The following is a 16203-nucleotide window of genomic DNA, read 5'->3' as shown; positions in this document are numbered from 1 at the left end:
CTCAGGGGCAAGGTGTTCCCCACCCCACTGCAGTGCCCTCCCCTCCTCCTGCAGTGCAGGAGCCTTAGCCCTGAGACAGGAGCCCTCCCTCTCCGGCTCAGCAGCTGCAGGACAGAGGAGGGCTCAGAGGAGGACAGGCTCAGCTCGGGGGGGCGGGGGGGGGGAGACAGATGCCGAGGAGCTTCGATTCCAAGCAGTCCCTTCACGCTCTCCTGAGGCTCTGGGAGAGAGAAGCTCCTTGACAACTGGATTTTTTATGCTCTTCCAAACGAGCCTATAAAAATTCAGCCCATTTGGTTTGCATACAGAAACTTTGCTTTTAAAAATCTTTTGAGTTATTTCCTCCTTTCTCCCTTATCAGGGAGAAGTTATTTCAAAGGAAAAGGGTGCAGGGAGCAGGCCCATGCATTTGTCAGCCTCATTTCCCTGTGGGTTTGTATCCCTGGGGGACTTTGCTTAAGCCCACATGACATTTGTTACTTTGCTAGTACTTTCTTACCCAGAGGGGCTCAGTCCTCACTGGCACATTTTCCTTTTTATCTTTCTGAGAGGGAGGGATGAGCGCCATTAAAGCAGGGGGAGTGGGGAGAGGGCATGTATTTGCATTTGTGTCTCTGTTTCTCTTTCCAGACTCCTTCCCCTTTACCCTGCCAGCCCCCTGGATACTCAGGGGCTCTAAAGAGAGTTCTGCAGATTGCAGAGAACGAGGACGACACCCTCCTGCAGCCTTGGCCCCGGAGTGCATGTTTGCACTTGGCACATGCACACTTGCTCTCTGGGCCTGGTCTGTGCACTGCACAATCACTATGTCTGTTCTTTCATTAACTTATGCAACCAGTGCTGAAGAGTGCTTTCAACACGCAGTGTCTTGGGGTTCCTGCTGCAGGTTCTGCCTTGGCTAAGTCAGATAGGATGCCTGCCTTCCCTCACAGAGCTCACCCTCTCCTGGGTGGTGTGTATGTTACTGGAAGGGGCATTCTTCCAGGGCCCAAGAATAGGCTCTTGTCTAACACTTGAAAATGAAGTGTCCAAGGAAACACACGTGCTGACAAATCAAAAGACTATTGGGAAGTGGGGCTTGAGTGGACAGCAGCAGGGAAAGGGACCCCAGGAGAACTGCTCTGCCGTGTGACTTGCTTCCCAGGTGGCGCTTTGGTAAAGAACCCACCTACCAAATGCAGGAGATGGAATGACCACGGGTTCGATCCCTGGGTCGGGAAGATCCCCTGGAGGAGGACATGGCAATCCACTCCAATATTCTTGCCTAGAGAATTCCATGGACAGAGGAGCCTGGCAGGCTACAGTCCATAAGGTCTCAGAGTCGGACATGACTGAGGTGAATTAGCACACATACATGGGGCTTGTAGTCTCGGGTTTTATGGTGACGGGGTTTGTTTCCAGGTTGTTTCTGGCCAATCATTTTGCGTATGCCCAGGTTTAGTCTGACTCAGGTTCCTTCCTGGCAGCAGGTGCAATTCAGCCAAAAGGGGTTCTAGAGCAAGAGTTTCTGAGAGGTTGACCAGACATATTATGGGTTGGTGTCTCCTCCCTCCTGTTGGCCCCTCTCAAATTCTTCCAGTTTGGGGCAGCTTATTAGTTCTGTGTTCCTTATCAGGACTTTCTGTGTGAGACACCTCATGCAAGTGGCTATTATTGTGCATGGCCAGGGCAGGCAGTTTCACTCAATGGTTCCCTAACATGTACAGTCACTGAAGTCAGTGCTGGGGGCAGAGGTATGGGGCGAGGTTGGGGTGGGGCTCCTAAAGATGAAGACACCTGGGTTGGCTGCTGACTAGAAACTGAAGCATAAAATGGGGGAGGGGTTTCCAGGTGAGAGCAGGTGGGGTACTTGAGGAGTGGCTGGGGCTGCGTGGCTGAGGCATCAGGTGTCACAGGGATGCAGGTGAGGGTGATGAGGGATGGAATGAAAGAGGAAGCAGAAGACAGTCCTATGAGCCCTGCTAGGGATGGTGCCCTTTGTCTGGCGAAGGGCATGTGGGTGACAAGAGAGAGCTGTGTGGCACATAGTGGAGATGAAATGGACAGACGAAGCCTGGGGGAAGGGCCTGCCGAGGTGATGGCAGTTATCTAAGGGAAAGGCAGAGAAGATGCCCAAAAGAAGAAACCTACTTGACAGACTAGGTGAAGGGAGAGTGAAGGGTAGACGATAACTTTGGGCTTTCTGGCTTAAATGAGGGGGAAGGTGGGGACAACATCTGAACTAGACATGCCAGGTAGAAAAATGCTGTGTGTCCCTAAGCAAATATTTGTTAAATGCACAAACATATAGTGTAAAGATAGATGCCCCTCCCGTTAATCTGGAAAGTCAATGTAACTCTGATAAAAAAGTCAATACAAAATTTTACGTGATTTGTTAAAATCACTGCCAAAATCTACTTGGAAGAATTAAAGCCCAAGAATAGTCACGATAAATCTAAAAATGAAGAGAAAAGGGGTGATACTTTTTCTATCAGATATCAAGAAGCTATAATAAGTGTTGAAAGTGTGGTCTTGCCTCCAAGATAAATATATAAGTAGACTAGATGAGTAGCCATTCTCATTAACTTCTGTATTGTTCATGGCTGCACTCACCATGCAAAGGAAGAGTTGAGTCCTTGTGACTGAGGCCACAGGGCCAGCAAAGCATAAAATATTTACATTTGACTCTTTATAGAGAATGTTTGCCAATCCTTGGTCTAGAAACAGATCCAAGAATTTGTAAGAACTTAGTGTAATGTCCAGTTGAAGATGGCAGCATAGAAGGACACGTACTCATCTCCTGTGAGAGCACAAAAATTGCAACCAGCTGTTGAACAACCATTGACAGGAGGATGCTGGGACACCCCCCCCCAAAAAAAAGATACCCCACATCCAAAGACAAAGAGGAAACCACAGCAAGATGAAAGGAGGAGTACAAATACAATAAAATCAAATCCCATACCTGCTGGGTGGGTGATCCACAAACTGGAGAGCAATAATACCAAAGAAGTTCTCCCACTGCTGTGAACGTGCTGAGCTCCACACCAGGCTTCCCAGCCTGGGGATACTGCAAAGGGACTAGGAATCCCCAGGGAATCTGACCCTGAAGACCACAGGACTTCCACAGGACTAGGGGAAACAGAGATCTCACTCCTGGAGAGCACAAACAAAATTTTGTGTGCACAAAGAACCAGGGGAAAGGGGCAGTGACTCCACAGGCAACTGAACCAGACCTACCTCCCGGTGTTGGAGGGTCTCCTGTGGAGGTGCGGGTTGGCGGTGGCTCATCACAGGGGTGGGGGCACTGGCAGCAGGAGTCCTGGGAGGTGCCCCCTTGGTATAAGTCTTCTTGGAGGTCACCATTAACTCTGCCATAGAGCCCGTGGACTCCAGAGCTGGGTTGCCTCAGGCCAAACAACTAACAGGGAGGGAGCACCACCCCATCCATCAGCAGATTAAAGCTTTATTGAGCATGGTCCTGCCTACCAGAGCAAGTCCCAGTTTTTCCCACAACCTGTCCCCCTCATCAGGAAGCTTACACAAGCCTCTTAGCCTCATCTACCAGAGGGCAGACAGAATAAGCAAGAAGAGCCACAATCCCACAACAGTTACAGCAAAAACCACATTATAGAATGTTAATCAGGATGAAAAAGCAGAGTTATGTCCCAGATGAAGGGACAAGAGAAAACCCCAGAAAAACAACTAAATGTAGTGGAAACAAGGAAGCTTCCAAAAAGAGAATTCAGAATAATGATAGTGAAGATGATCCAGGATCTTGGAAACATAATGGAGAAGATGCAAGAAATGTTTACCAAAGACCCGGAAGGACTAAAGAACAAAGAGAGATGAACAATACACTAGAAGAAAAATCAATAGCAGAATAAATGTGACAGAAGAACAGATAACTGACCTGAAGGACAGAATGGTGGAAATCACTGCTGCAGAACTGAATATAGAAAAAGAATGAAAAGAAAGACAGACAGACTAAGAGATCTCTGGGACAACATTAAACGCACCAACATTTGAATTACAGGTGTCTCAGAAGGAGAAGAGAGAGAGAGAGAGGACCCAAGAAAATATTTGAAGAGATAAAAGTTGATAACTTCCCTGACGTGGGAAAGTGAAGAGTCAACCAAGTCCAGGATGCAAAGAGAGTCCCAGGCAGGATAAACCCCAGGAGGAACACACTGAGACACAGTAATCAAACTAACAAAATTAAAGACAATGGTAAAATATTAAAAGCAACAAGGGAAAAATGACAAATAACATACAATGAAACTGCTATAAGGCCATCAACTGATTTCTCAACAGAAACTCTACAAGACGGAAGGGAATGACAAGATATATTTAAAGTGATGAAAGGGAAGAACCTACCACCAAGAATACTCTACTCTCATTCAGATTTAATGAAGCAAAACTCTCATTCAGATTTGATGGAGAAATCAAAAGCTTTCCAGACAAGCAAAAGTTAAGAGAATTCAGCACCACCAAACCAGCTTTACAACAAATGCCAAAGGGACTTCTCTAGGCAGGAAACACAAGGAAAAGATCTATACAAAATAAACCCAAACAATTAAGAAAATGGTAATAGGATCATACATATCAATAGCTACCTTAAATGTAAAAGACATAGACTGGCCGGGCAAATGAAGCCATGTTCATGTAATGTACTTTCATTGACCACATCACTCTACCTACCTTCCCAGATTGTATGTAATTACTTTATATTGTTAAGTTAATCATATTTCCATTATGGCTTGCACTTGTAATTATTGTTTGGTCTTTGTCTGGCTATTGATTGCCAAAACTGGTAAACATCTTTTAGTATTGTGGGAAAAAAAGAACTTAGTGTATGATGAAGACTGTATGGCAGATCAGGGGGAGGAGAAAGACTTAGCTTTCCTAGAAGAAGAAAATTAAAATTAGATTCTTTCTTCAGATGGATTAAAGATCCAAATATGAAAAACAGAACTTTATAACCTTGAGAAGGTAACAGAGGATCAGGTCTTCATCATCTCAGCATAGAAAAAGACTTTTTATGTGGGGCACAAAAAGCCCATGTGTAGAGGTGTCATTTGTGCTGTCGGAAGAGGGTGTTTGCTATGACCAGCCCGTTCTCTTGGCCAAACTCTGTTAACCTTTGCCCTGCTTCATTTTGTAGTCCAAGGACAAATTTGCCTGTTTCTCCATGTATCTCTTGACTTCCTACTTTTGCATTCCAGTCCCCTATGACGAAAAGGACATCTTTTTTTGGTGTTAGTTCTAGAAGGTCTTGTAGATCTTCATAGAGCCATTCAATTTCAGCTTCTTCAGCATTAGCGGTTGGGGCAAAGACTTGGATTATTGTGATATCCAGTGGTTTGCCTTGGAAATGAACCAAGATCATTCTGTCATTTTTGAGATCGCATCCAAGTACTGCATTTTGGACTCTTTTGTTGACTATGATGGCTACTCCATTTCTTCTAAAGGATTCTTGCCCACAGTAGTAGATATAATGGTCATCTGAATTAAATTCATCCATTCCTGTCCACTTTAGTTCACTGATTCCTAAAATATCGATGTTCAATCTTGCCATCTCCTGTTTGATCACTTCCAATTTACCTTGATTCATGGACCTAACATTCCAGGTTCCTATGCAATGTTGTTCTTTACAGCATCGGACTTTACTTTCACCACCAGACACGTCCACAGCTGAGCATTTTTTCCACTTTGGCTGAGCCAAAATAGCTTCATTCCTCCTTGAGCTATTTCTCTGCTCTTCTCCAGTAGTATATTGGAGACCTACCGACCTAGGGGGTTCATCTTTCAGTGTCACGTATTTTTGCCTTTTCATACTGTTCATGGGGTTCTCAAGGCAAAAATGCTGAAGTGGCTTGCCACTCCCTTCTCCAGTGGACCATATTTTGTCAGGACTCTCCACCATGACCCATCTGTCTTCGGTGACCCTGCATGGCATGGCTAACAGTTTCATTAAGTTACACAAAGCTGTGATCCATGTGATCATTTTGGTTAGTTTTCTGTGATTGTGGTTTTCATTCTGTCTTCCTTCTGATGGATGAGGATAAGAGGCTTGTGGAAGCTTCCTGATGGGAGAGACTGGCTGTGGGGAAAATGGGGTCTCACTCAGGTGGGCAAGGCCATGCTCAGTAAATCTTTAACCCAGTTTTCTGCTGATGGGTGGGACTGTGTTTCCTCCCTGAGGTTTTTTCTGAGGCCAAACTACAGTAGGGGTGATGGTGGTAAAAGCGACCTCCTTCAAAAGGACTTATGCCAGCATGCCCCAGCTCCCAGGACTGTTGTAGTCAGTTCCCCTGACCCCATGGCAGGCCATTGTCAACCCACATCTCTTCCAGAGACTCTCAAGCACATACAGGTAAGTTTGATTCTTGTGGGGTCTCTTGTGGGGTCACTGCTCCTTTCTCCTGGGTCTTGGTTTTGTTTGTACCCTCCAAGAATCTCTGTTTCCCTAGTCTTGTGGAAGTTCTGTAATCAAATCCTGCTGATCTTCAAATTCAGATTTCCTGCAGATGCTCAGTCCCTTTGCTGGATCCTCAGGTTGGGAAGACTGTTGTGGGGTCCAGAACATTTGCAGCAGTGTGAGAGCTTCTTTGGTGTGATTGTTCTCCAGTGTGTGAGCCGCCTGCCTGGTGGCTCACAGTGGGGCTAATAGTGACCTCCATCAGGAGGACTTTTGTCACATGCTATACCTCCCAGGACTGCTGCTGCAAGAGCCTCTGTCCCCGCAGCAGGCCACTGTGACTAATGCCTCCACAGGAGACCCTCAAACAGTCAAAGGCAAATCTGACTCTGTCTCTTGTGGGGGTCACTGCTCCTTTCCCTCGATCCTGGTGCCCACAGTGTTCTGTTTGTGCCCTCCAAGTGTCTCTGGTGGGGATGAGGTTTGGTTTTAAACACGACTGCACCCCCACCATCTTGTGGCAGTTTCTCATTTGCCCTTGGTTGTGGGGCATCTTTTTTTGGTGGGTTCCACTATTCTTCTGTAGATGATTGTTGCAACAGCTAGTTGCAATTTTGGTGCTCTTGGAGGAGGAGATGAGCACACAGTCAGCAAATCCAGACTGGGAGCTGACTGTGGCTCAGATCATGAACTCTTTATTGAAAAATTCAGACTTAAATTGAAGAACATAGGAAAAGTGACAAGGCCATTCAGATATGACCTAAATCAAATCCCTTATGATTATACAGTGGAAGTGACAAATAGATTCAAGGGATTAGATCTGATAGACAGAGTGTCTGAAGAACTACAGATGGAGGTTCATAACACTACACAGAAGGCAGTGACCAAATCCATCCCCAAGAAAAAGAAATGCAAAAAGGTAAAATCATTGCCTGAAGAGGTCTTACAAATAGCTGAGAAAAGAAGAGAAGCAAAAGGTAAAGGAGAAAAGGAAAGACATACCCATCTGAATGCAGAGTTCCAGAGAATAACAAGGAGAGATAAGAAAGCCTTCCTCAGTGATCAATGCAAAGAAATAGAGGAAAACAATAGAATGGGAAGGACTAGCTGCTAAGTCACTTCAGTCGTGTCCGACTCTGTGCGACCCCATAGACGGCAGTCCACCAGGCTCCCCCATCCCTGGGATTCTCCAGGCAAGAACTCTGGAGTGGGTTGCCATTTTCCTCTCCAATGCATGAAAGTGAAAAGTGAAAGTGAAGTCGCCCAGTCGTGTCCGACTCTTAGCGATCCCCTGGACTGCAGCCTGCCAGGATCCTCCGTCCATGGGATTTTCCAGGCAAGAGTACTGGAGTGGGGTGCCATTGCCTTCTCCATGGGAAGGACTAGAGATCTCTTCAAAAACAAATTACAGATACCAAGGGAATATTTCATTCAAAGATGAGCACAATAAAGGACAGAAATGATATGGACCTAATAGAAGCAGAAGATATTAAGAAGAGGTGGTATTAATACACAGAAGAACTATACAAAAAAATCTTAATGACCCAGATAACCACGATGGTGTGATCACTCACCTAGAGCCAGACATCCTGGAGTGTGAAGTCAAGTCAAATCCTCAAAGATGATGCAGTTAAAGTGCTGCACTCAATATGCCAGAAAATTTGGAAAACTCAGCAGTGGCCACAGGACTAGGAAAGGTCAGTTTTCATTCCAATTCCAAAGAAATGCAATGCCAAACAATGTTCAAACTATTGTACAATTGCACTCATTTCACTTGCTAGCAAAGTAATGCTCAAAATCCTTCAAGCTAGGTTTCAACAGTATGTGCGCCAAGAACTTCCATATATATTTAGAAAAGGCAGAGGAACCAGGGGTCAAATTGCCAACATCCCTTGGATCATAGAAAAATCTGGAGAATTCCAGAAAAGCATCTACTTCTGCTTCATTGACTACACTAAATCTTTTGTGTAGATCACAACAAATTCTGGAAAATTCTTAAAGAGATACAAGTTCCAGACCATCTTACTTGTCTCCTGTGAAACCTGATGCAGGTCAAGAATCAACAGTTAGAACTGGATATGGAACAATGGACTGGTTCAAAATTGGGAAAGGAGAATGTCAAGGCTATATACTGTCAGCCTGCTTATTTAACTCACATGCAGAGTATATCATGCGAAATGCCAGGCTGAATGAAGCACAAGCTGGGATCAAGATCGCTGGTAGAAATATCAATAACCTCAGATATGGAGATCTGCCACTATCCTGATGGTAGAAAGCGAAGAGGAACTAAAGAACCTCTTGATGAAAGTGAATGAGAAGAGTGAAAAAGTTAGCTTAAAACTGAACGTTCAGAAAATGAAGATCATGGGATCTGATCCTATAACTTCATGGCAAATAAATGGAGGAACAGTACAAACAGTGACAGACTATTTTTTTGGGCTCTAGAATCACTGTGGACAGTACTTCAGCCATGAAATTAAAAGACACTTGCTCCTTGGAAGAAAAGCTATGACAAATATAGACAGCATATTAAAAAGCAGAGGCATTACTTTGCTGACAAAGGTCCGTCTAGTCAAAGCTATGGTTTTTCCAGTAGTCATGTACAGATGTGAGAGATGGATAATAAAAAAAGCTGAATGCCAAAGAATTGATACTTTTGAACTGTGGTGCTGAAGGAGACTCTTGAAGAGTCCCTTGGACAGCAAGGAGATCAAAGCAGTCAATCCTAAAGGAAATCAACCATGAATATTCACTGGAAGGACTGATGTTAAAGTTCCAATACTTTGGTCACCTGGTGCAAGAAGCTGACTCACTGGAAAAGATTCTGATGCTGGAAAGATTGAAGGCAGGAGGAGAAGGGGATGACAGAGGGTGAGATGGTGGATGACAAAACCGAATCAATGGACATGAGTTTAAGCAAATTCTGGGAGACTGTGAAAGACAGAAGCCTGGCATGCTGCAGTCCGTGGGGTTGCAAAGAGTAGGACATGACTGAGCAATTGAACAGCAACAACCAAAAACTCAGCTCATAAATGAAAATTTTACTATGCAATAACTACTATTATTATACTACTGCTGTTACGTACATGAATACACATGTATGCTCATATACATGCACACAATCTCTTTGGCAAGACACGGCATAAGCCAAGTTTACAGCCAGAATAGAAGAATGCAGTTGCTGCTGCTGATGGAGTTGGCCCAGTATAGGTCAAGAAGTCCTGCATGTGAACTGTTTGGCAAAGGACAAATAACCCAGCAGAAAAGTGAGGAAAGGTTAAGACCTAGAGTTTCAGCAAAGAGAAACTATTAATGGCAAAGATAAATGAAAACTACTTAGCCACATTACTCATAACAGGAAGACAAAATAAAAGGAAAGTTGGATGATTCATCCCAAGTACGGAGAAGTAGAGAAGCAGGAAATTTTGCACAGCTGGTGAGAGGGAGAACTTTCAGCAGTATTTCAGCAACATCTGATAAATTGAAAAGTGTGTGTCCTCTGTAACCCAGACATTTGCTTTCCATACTGTGTCCCAGAGTGTCTCTCACACACGTGCAGAAGGGCATTGCTTGCAGCATTGTTTGTGATGGTGCAGAAAACAAACCACCTAATGGCTCTTCAAGTGAGAATGGACTTGGGAATCATGGTGTATTCAAGTATTGGCCATGTAGCGCTTGTGGTAGCAGAAACCTATCTTGAAAAATTAATGCTGACAGAAAAAGGAAGTTGAGATATAAGTTGTGATCGCATTTATATAAATTAAAAGATTCACAAGGCAATGTATTTGTTGTCTATCTGTCTATTTATCCCTTTAAAGTTAGCATCGCTCATAATCTTCACCAAAGTAAAATGAAAATAACAGTAAAAACATAAAAATGGTTGCTGGGGGAGCCATTTAATGAAAATTGTAAAGCTCTAATTTTTTTCACAGAACATTATTTTTAGCAAAATCGAGAGCCCATTTTCTTTTGTTAATCATGATGGCAGGCATGGGGTTGTTTATTTCATCATCTCGACACATTTCAGATTGAAAGAGAGGAAGAGAGTCAGAGTTGTGAGGCAGGCAAGGAGAGGCTTTCCCCTCTTGGGGACTGAACTCCTAACTCTCAGAGCTGATGTCTGTGAACTGCTAAAGAGCCCCCCAGCCTGGGCATCTTCTGCACACGCAACTGTCTTTCTACCTCTCAAATACACTGCGTGCACCTAGGCTCAGGAAGCTCGGAGGGAATATCGGGGGAGGTGAGGCAGACTCGAAGAAACTCAGAGGGAATCCCGTAGGAGGTCTGCTGGAGTGAGGCCTCGGTGGGATGGTGTTCACCTATGTGACTCTGCCCTGTGCATACCCCACCTCCTGGCACAACTCCCACACATCCTCAAACACAAGTTAGTGTCACTTCCTTCAGGAAGCCTTCCCTGACCTCCAGTCTGGATTCCAAGGGCCTCCTTTCCCCTGTGGTATCCTGTGCACAGCTCTGGCTCTGCTTCCAGTGCCCTGCTTGTACTTGCATTTTACTCGGGGTTTTGGGCTCCTTCAGAGTTGAGGCAATGAGGTCTGCATCCCCCAGACCTCACACAATGCCAGGCTCACAGTACATGCCCCATACTTTGGTGATGTGAGCAGAGAGATGGGAAGATATTTAGATAGGATGGGGGCTCAAGACAGCTGACAGTACAAGAGCCAGTGTAATCAGCAAACAGTCCCTGCATCAGGCCTGCCAGGACACTTTGAGTCAAGGGCAGAAAACTCAACAGATGCCTCCAAGAAAACTTTACCAGGTGACTTGACTGGAAAGCCCACGTAGCCCAGGCTCATCTGGATTATTGCTATTTGGAGCAGGTTTTTCTCCTCTTTCTGTCTCTCCCATTCTCTCTCTCCCTCCGTCCCTGCTTTCTCCATCTCTGGATTCCACTTCTTCTTATGGGAGCCATTTTGTCACTGCTCTGGGCAGGAGAAGAGAAGGCTGCCATAGACGCAGCCCCTCCGGCAGGTCAGAGCAAGTTTCTGGTTGCTCCAACAATTTCCCAGGATTAGCCCTGCCTAGCTCTGATTGGTCCTGTATCCATCTCTGACCAATCGGCATGGCAGGATGTGAATGTGAGTGGCTTGAGCCTGTCTGGAACTGGGGGTGGAACCAGCTCCAAGGCCTCCAACACGGCTCCGAGTGGAAAAGGGCTACCAGCTACTGGTGACTCTTTCCTGTTGGGTCCTGCAGGGCAGCGCTTCTGGCTGCTTTCCCAGGAGCTATGGCTGAATGCTGCTGCTACTGCTAAGTCGCTTCAGTCGTGTCCGACTCTGTGTGACCCCATAGACGGCAGCCCACCAGGCTCTCCCGTCCCTGGGATTCTCCAGGCAAGAACACTGGAGTGGGTTGCCATTTCCTTCTCCAATGCATGAAAGTGAAAAGTGAAAGTGAAGTCGCTCAGTCGTGTCTGACTCTTCACGACCCCATGGACTGCAGCCTACCAGGCTCCTCCATCCATGGGATTTTCCAGGCAAGAGTACTGGAGTGGGGTGCCATCGCCTTCTACTGGTGCCATAACTAAACACTGACTGTTCAGAGCATGGAAGTTGTTCCTGTTGGTATTACAACGTGTGGTTGACCATCAGTTAAGCTGTGGGTTTTGCATTCAGAGAAGATGGAGCTTCACTCTACACTTGGTTATAAATCTGAGGCATTTGCTCATCTCTGTGGGCCTCAGCTAGACACTGAGAAAGAAACTGGACATGTGTGGCCAGGACCCAGCCCCAGGGGCCGGTGGGAATAAGGAGTGATGTGAGGCTCCACATGTAAGCGTCCTATAACTCTTAGAATTATTTTTCAGCATAATGCTATTCATAGAGTTGCTCAAAGTGGACTTTAAGTGTGTGGACCAACAGCTGGTGAAAGTGTGCAAATGAGAGTCTCCATTATTTTCTGTTTGCTCAGTTATTCCGCACACATTCATTCGGAGACTTTGGGGAATGCACAGCCCTCTGTCCGACTCTAAAGACAGCTGCTAAGACAGGACTTAAAGAAAAGGTGTCCAGAGCATTAGTACTGGTATCAACAAGAAAAGGCACAGCCACACTCGCCGAGCCCCTGAGTGCCCTGCCCTGTACTGGGCACTTCGCTTTCACTGTCTGTGGTAATTCTCACAACAGTCTCTGAGACAGCTGCGCCATTGCCAGGTCGTGGTTATAGAAACCAAAGCTCAGTGAGATCCGTGGGTGACAAAGTGACAGGGATAGTAACCAACAGAGCTGGGGTTCAAACCCAGCCTGACCTTAATTCTAGAACTCTTGACTTTTTTCCTTTTTTTAATTTTAATTTTTGATTAAAGGATAATTGCTTTACACTATTGTGATGGTTTCTGCCACACATCAGTGTGAATCAGCCATAGGTACACCTATGTCTCCTCCCCCTTGAACCCGCAGCCCTCCCCGTCTCACCTCCCTAGGTTGACAGAGCACCGGCTTTGGGTTCCCTGCATCATACAGCAAATTCCCACTGTCTATCTATTTTACATATGGTAATGTGTATGTTTCAATGCTACTCTCTCCTATCATCCCACTCTCTCCTTCCCCACTGTGTCCAAAAGCCTTAGAACTCGCACTTTTAAGCATCATACATTTTTTCTGCTGAGACAGAATTGCGGGATGACTGATTTTAAAGCATGCAATATTTGTAGATACAAATATCAGCCTCCTACCATATGCAAACACATCACTTTTTTTGAAATCCAAATCCCTATTTGAAACCACCATGGGAAGTCACAAGGGAACACCAAGGGGAACTTCTTTTATTAAGAGAGCACTATCTTCTAAACCGCATTGCTTTGATAAATCAAAGAAGTTCTTCTGATTAATCATAACTAGAGCAGTCACTGACTCAGTTCCTGTGCTACCCATCAGGCATGATTCTAATCTGCTGGTGTTAATAGCTTTTTCTAATGGCCCCATGAGGAGGGATGGCAGGGTCAGCTGCCTGCTCACTAAACCTTTGTGCTTCCTCCCAGGCATGCAGCTAGCTCATGGTTCCTAGCCCCCCTGCAATCAGGCGTGACCTTGTGGCTGAATTCTGCTCCATGCACACTGGGTGAAGGTGACAGGTAATGCCTGGGGGCTTTCTCCACTCTCACCCTTTCTTGGAGACCATGGAAGCCACGTGGGGCCACAAGACGGATTGAGCCTGACTTCCTGCGTCAGTGCTGGAGATGTCTTGCCTTGGGCTTTACCTGACCTAAACATAAACTCCCGCTGTGTTAATCCACTGAGACCTGGGGATACTTTGTTACAAGGACTAGCATTGTCTTATAGCTAGCTATTACCCCCTTTTAATGACTGTACAACACATATTCTTTCCACCCTTGGACATTCCTGAAATATTAGGCTGGATCTTAATTCTTCCCAGCGCCTTACACTTGCTATTGACCTAGACTGAGGTCAAAGTCCAAGAGAAAAGATTTATATTTGTTTCTTCCACTACCTTGGGCCACTAAAAACTCGAGTTCTCGTTATTTTTCTTTTTAAATTCTTAAAAAAGTTTGTATTGGGACGGATGATTGATTAACAATGTTGCATTAGTTTCAGGTTCACAGAAAAGTCAATCTGTTACACAAACACATATATCCACTCTTTTCAAGATTCTGTTCCCATATGGGCTATTATAGAGCACTGAGCACATGGAGTTCTCTTGAAATGAAGCTCTCTGTTTCAGGTCTTCTGGACTATCAGGTGGTGCCGATGCAAACTTCAGATCCTCCTGAAGACCAGTTCATGGTTCAAACTCTCATGAGAGAATGTTCTCCCTCCCTTTATCTGGTGCTGCAGTTGAGACAAGCAAGTTTGTCTGCCACACTTTCTATGGGGCGGGTTTATTTCTCATGTATTCACACGTGGAGGGTGTGATAGTTAACTCTACAGCTCAGCTTAACTGGGCTCAGCAGTGTCCAGACAGCTGGTAGAACATTATTTCTGGGCATCTCTGTGAGGATATCTGGAAAAGATTAGCATCTGAACAGGTAGACTGAGTAAAGAACATCACTTTCACCAGTATGGGTGTGCACCATCCGATCTATTGAGGGTCTAAATAGAACAAAAAGGCAGAGGAAGGGCAAATTAGCTCTCTCTGCTGGAGCTGGGACAGCCGTCTCCTGCCCTTAGACAAGGCTACCCCTCGTTCTTAGGTGTTCAGGCTCAGACCAGGACTTTCTCCCCGCCTGCTCCCCCACCACTCTCAGGCGTTAGGACTTCCACTAAACTACCTCACTGACCTTCCTGGGTTTCTGCTTGCAAACAGCACATCATGGGACTTCTCAGTTTCCATAAACACGTGTGACAGTTCCACAAACAAAACAAATCTCTCTACATATCCTGTTTCTCTGTAGAACCCTAATACAGAAAGGTTGACCTTTGATGCTCTGGCTTTATTTGGGGAGCTCCTACTGAACACCTCATGTTAGGCATTTTTCTTTTTAGTGGCATGTAAATAATATTGGATCTCACATTCAGTTTGTAGCTTATATTCAATGAAATACAGTATCACCTCCAGTTTATAGATGGAAAATGAAAATATCTGAGGCACAGATAGAGTAAGGAATTCACTAGTAAATGTCAGGGCTGCACTGTGGACTTAAGGGCCTTAACCACCACGCCACTGCAGGGTGGCCCAGTGATTGCACTTGGCCACCAAATAGAGGACAGGTAGGAGGCCAGCTCAGGGCTGGAACTAGCTCTGCTGTCATTAGGAGCTTGAATTTCGGCATGATTCTCAGCTTCAGGTCCCTCATCTGATTCCTGGAGATAGTAAGACATTGATTCATTTATAAGATTGCAGTGGAGATTAAGTGGGGCTACAGTGTAAAGCATTTGATATGGTGCTAGACACGTAGAACCTATTTAGTGATGGTTAGGTATGGTTCCCCACTCCAGCACTCTTGCCTGGAAAATCCCATGGACGGAGGAGCCTGGTAGGCGGTGGTCCATGGGGTCGCTAAGAGTCAGACACGACTGAGTGACTTCACTTTCACTTTTCACTTTCATGCACTGGAGAAGGAAATGGCAACCCACTCCAGTGTTCTTGCCTGGAGAATCCCAGGGACAGGGGAGCCTGGTGGGCTGCCGTCTATGGGGTTGCACAGAGTCGGACACGATTGAAGTGACTTCACTTTCACTTTTCACTTTCATGCATTGGAGAAGGAAATGGCAACCCACTCCAGTGTTCTTGCCTGGAGAATCCCAGGGACAGGGGAGCCTGGTGGGCTGGCGTCTATGGGGTCACATAGAGTTGGACCCGACTGAAGCGACTTAGCAGCAGCAGCAGGTATGGTTATTATTGTTTTATTCACTATCCTATACTGTTTCCCAGTAGTGAAATATGGAGCACTTATTCGGTCTCTTCCATGTTTATGCCATGCGTTCTCATTTCAGTGTATGATAGAGTCACCATTGTCCTCATTTCACAGATGAGACACTGGGATCCAGTTACCCGCCTGGGTTACACAGATAGCCAGCGGCAGAGCCAGGGTTCAGACTCAATCCTGCCTGACTCCAGGGGGTGCACTCTTTCTTCTCTGCCCTGCCTCACTGTGTGTGACTTGCTTCCAGGATGTAATATTTTACAGAATAAAAGAGCCTGGGAATGATTCTAGGCCTGGATGAAGACTTGTCCCTGAATGGTCAGAACTGCTCCTCTAAACACAAAACCTCTCTGGACCTGGTTGGTCAGCCAAGGGCACTTGCTGTGGGGAAAGGGCAACTGGCCTAAACCAGCTCAGGACAGACTCTAGTCCAGTGTGGAATGTGTACTTTCGGGCGATCATTCCA

The sequence above is a fragment of the Bos taurus genome, chromosome 18, assembly GCF_002263795.3.
Source record: "Bos taurus isolate L1 Dominette 01449 registration number 42190680 breed Hereford chromosome 18, ARS-UCD2.0, whole genome shotgun sequence".
NCBI lineage: Eukaryota > Metazoa > Chordata > Mammalia > Artiodactyla > Bovidae > Bos > Bos taurus.
Note: the sequence above shows the minus strand (reverse complement) of the source record.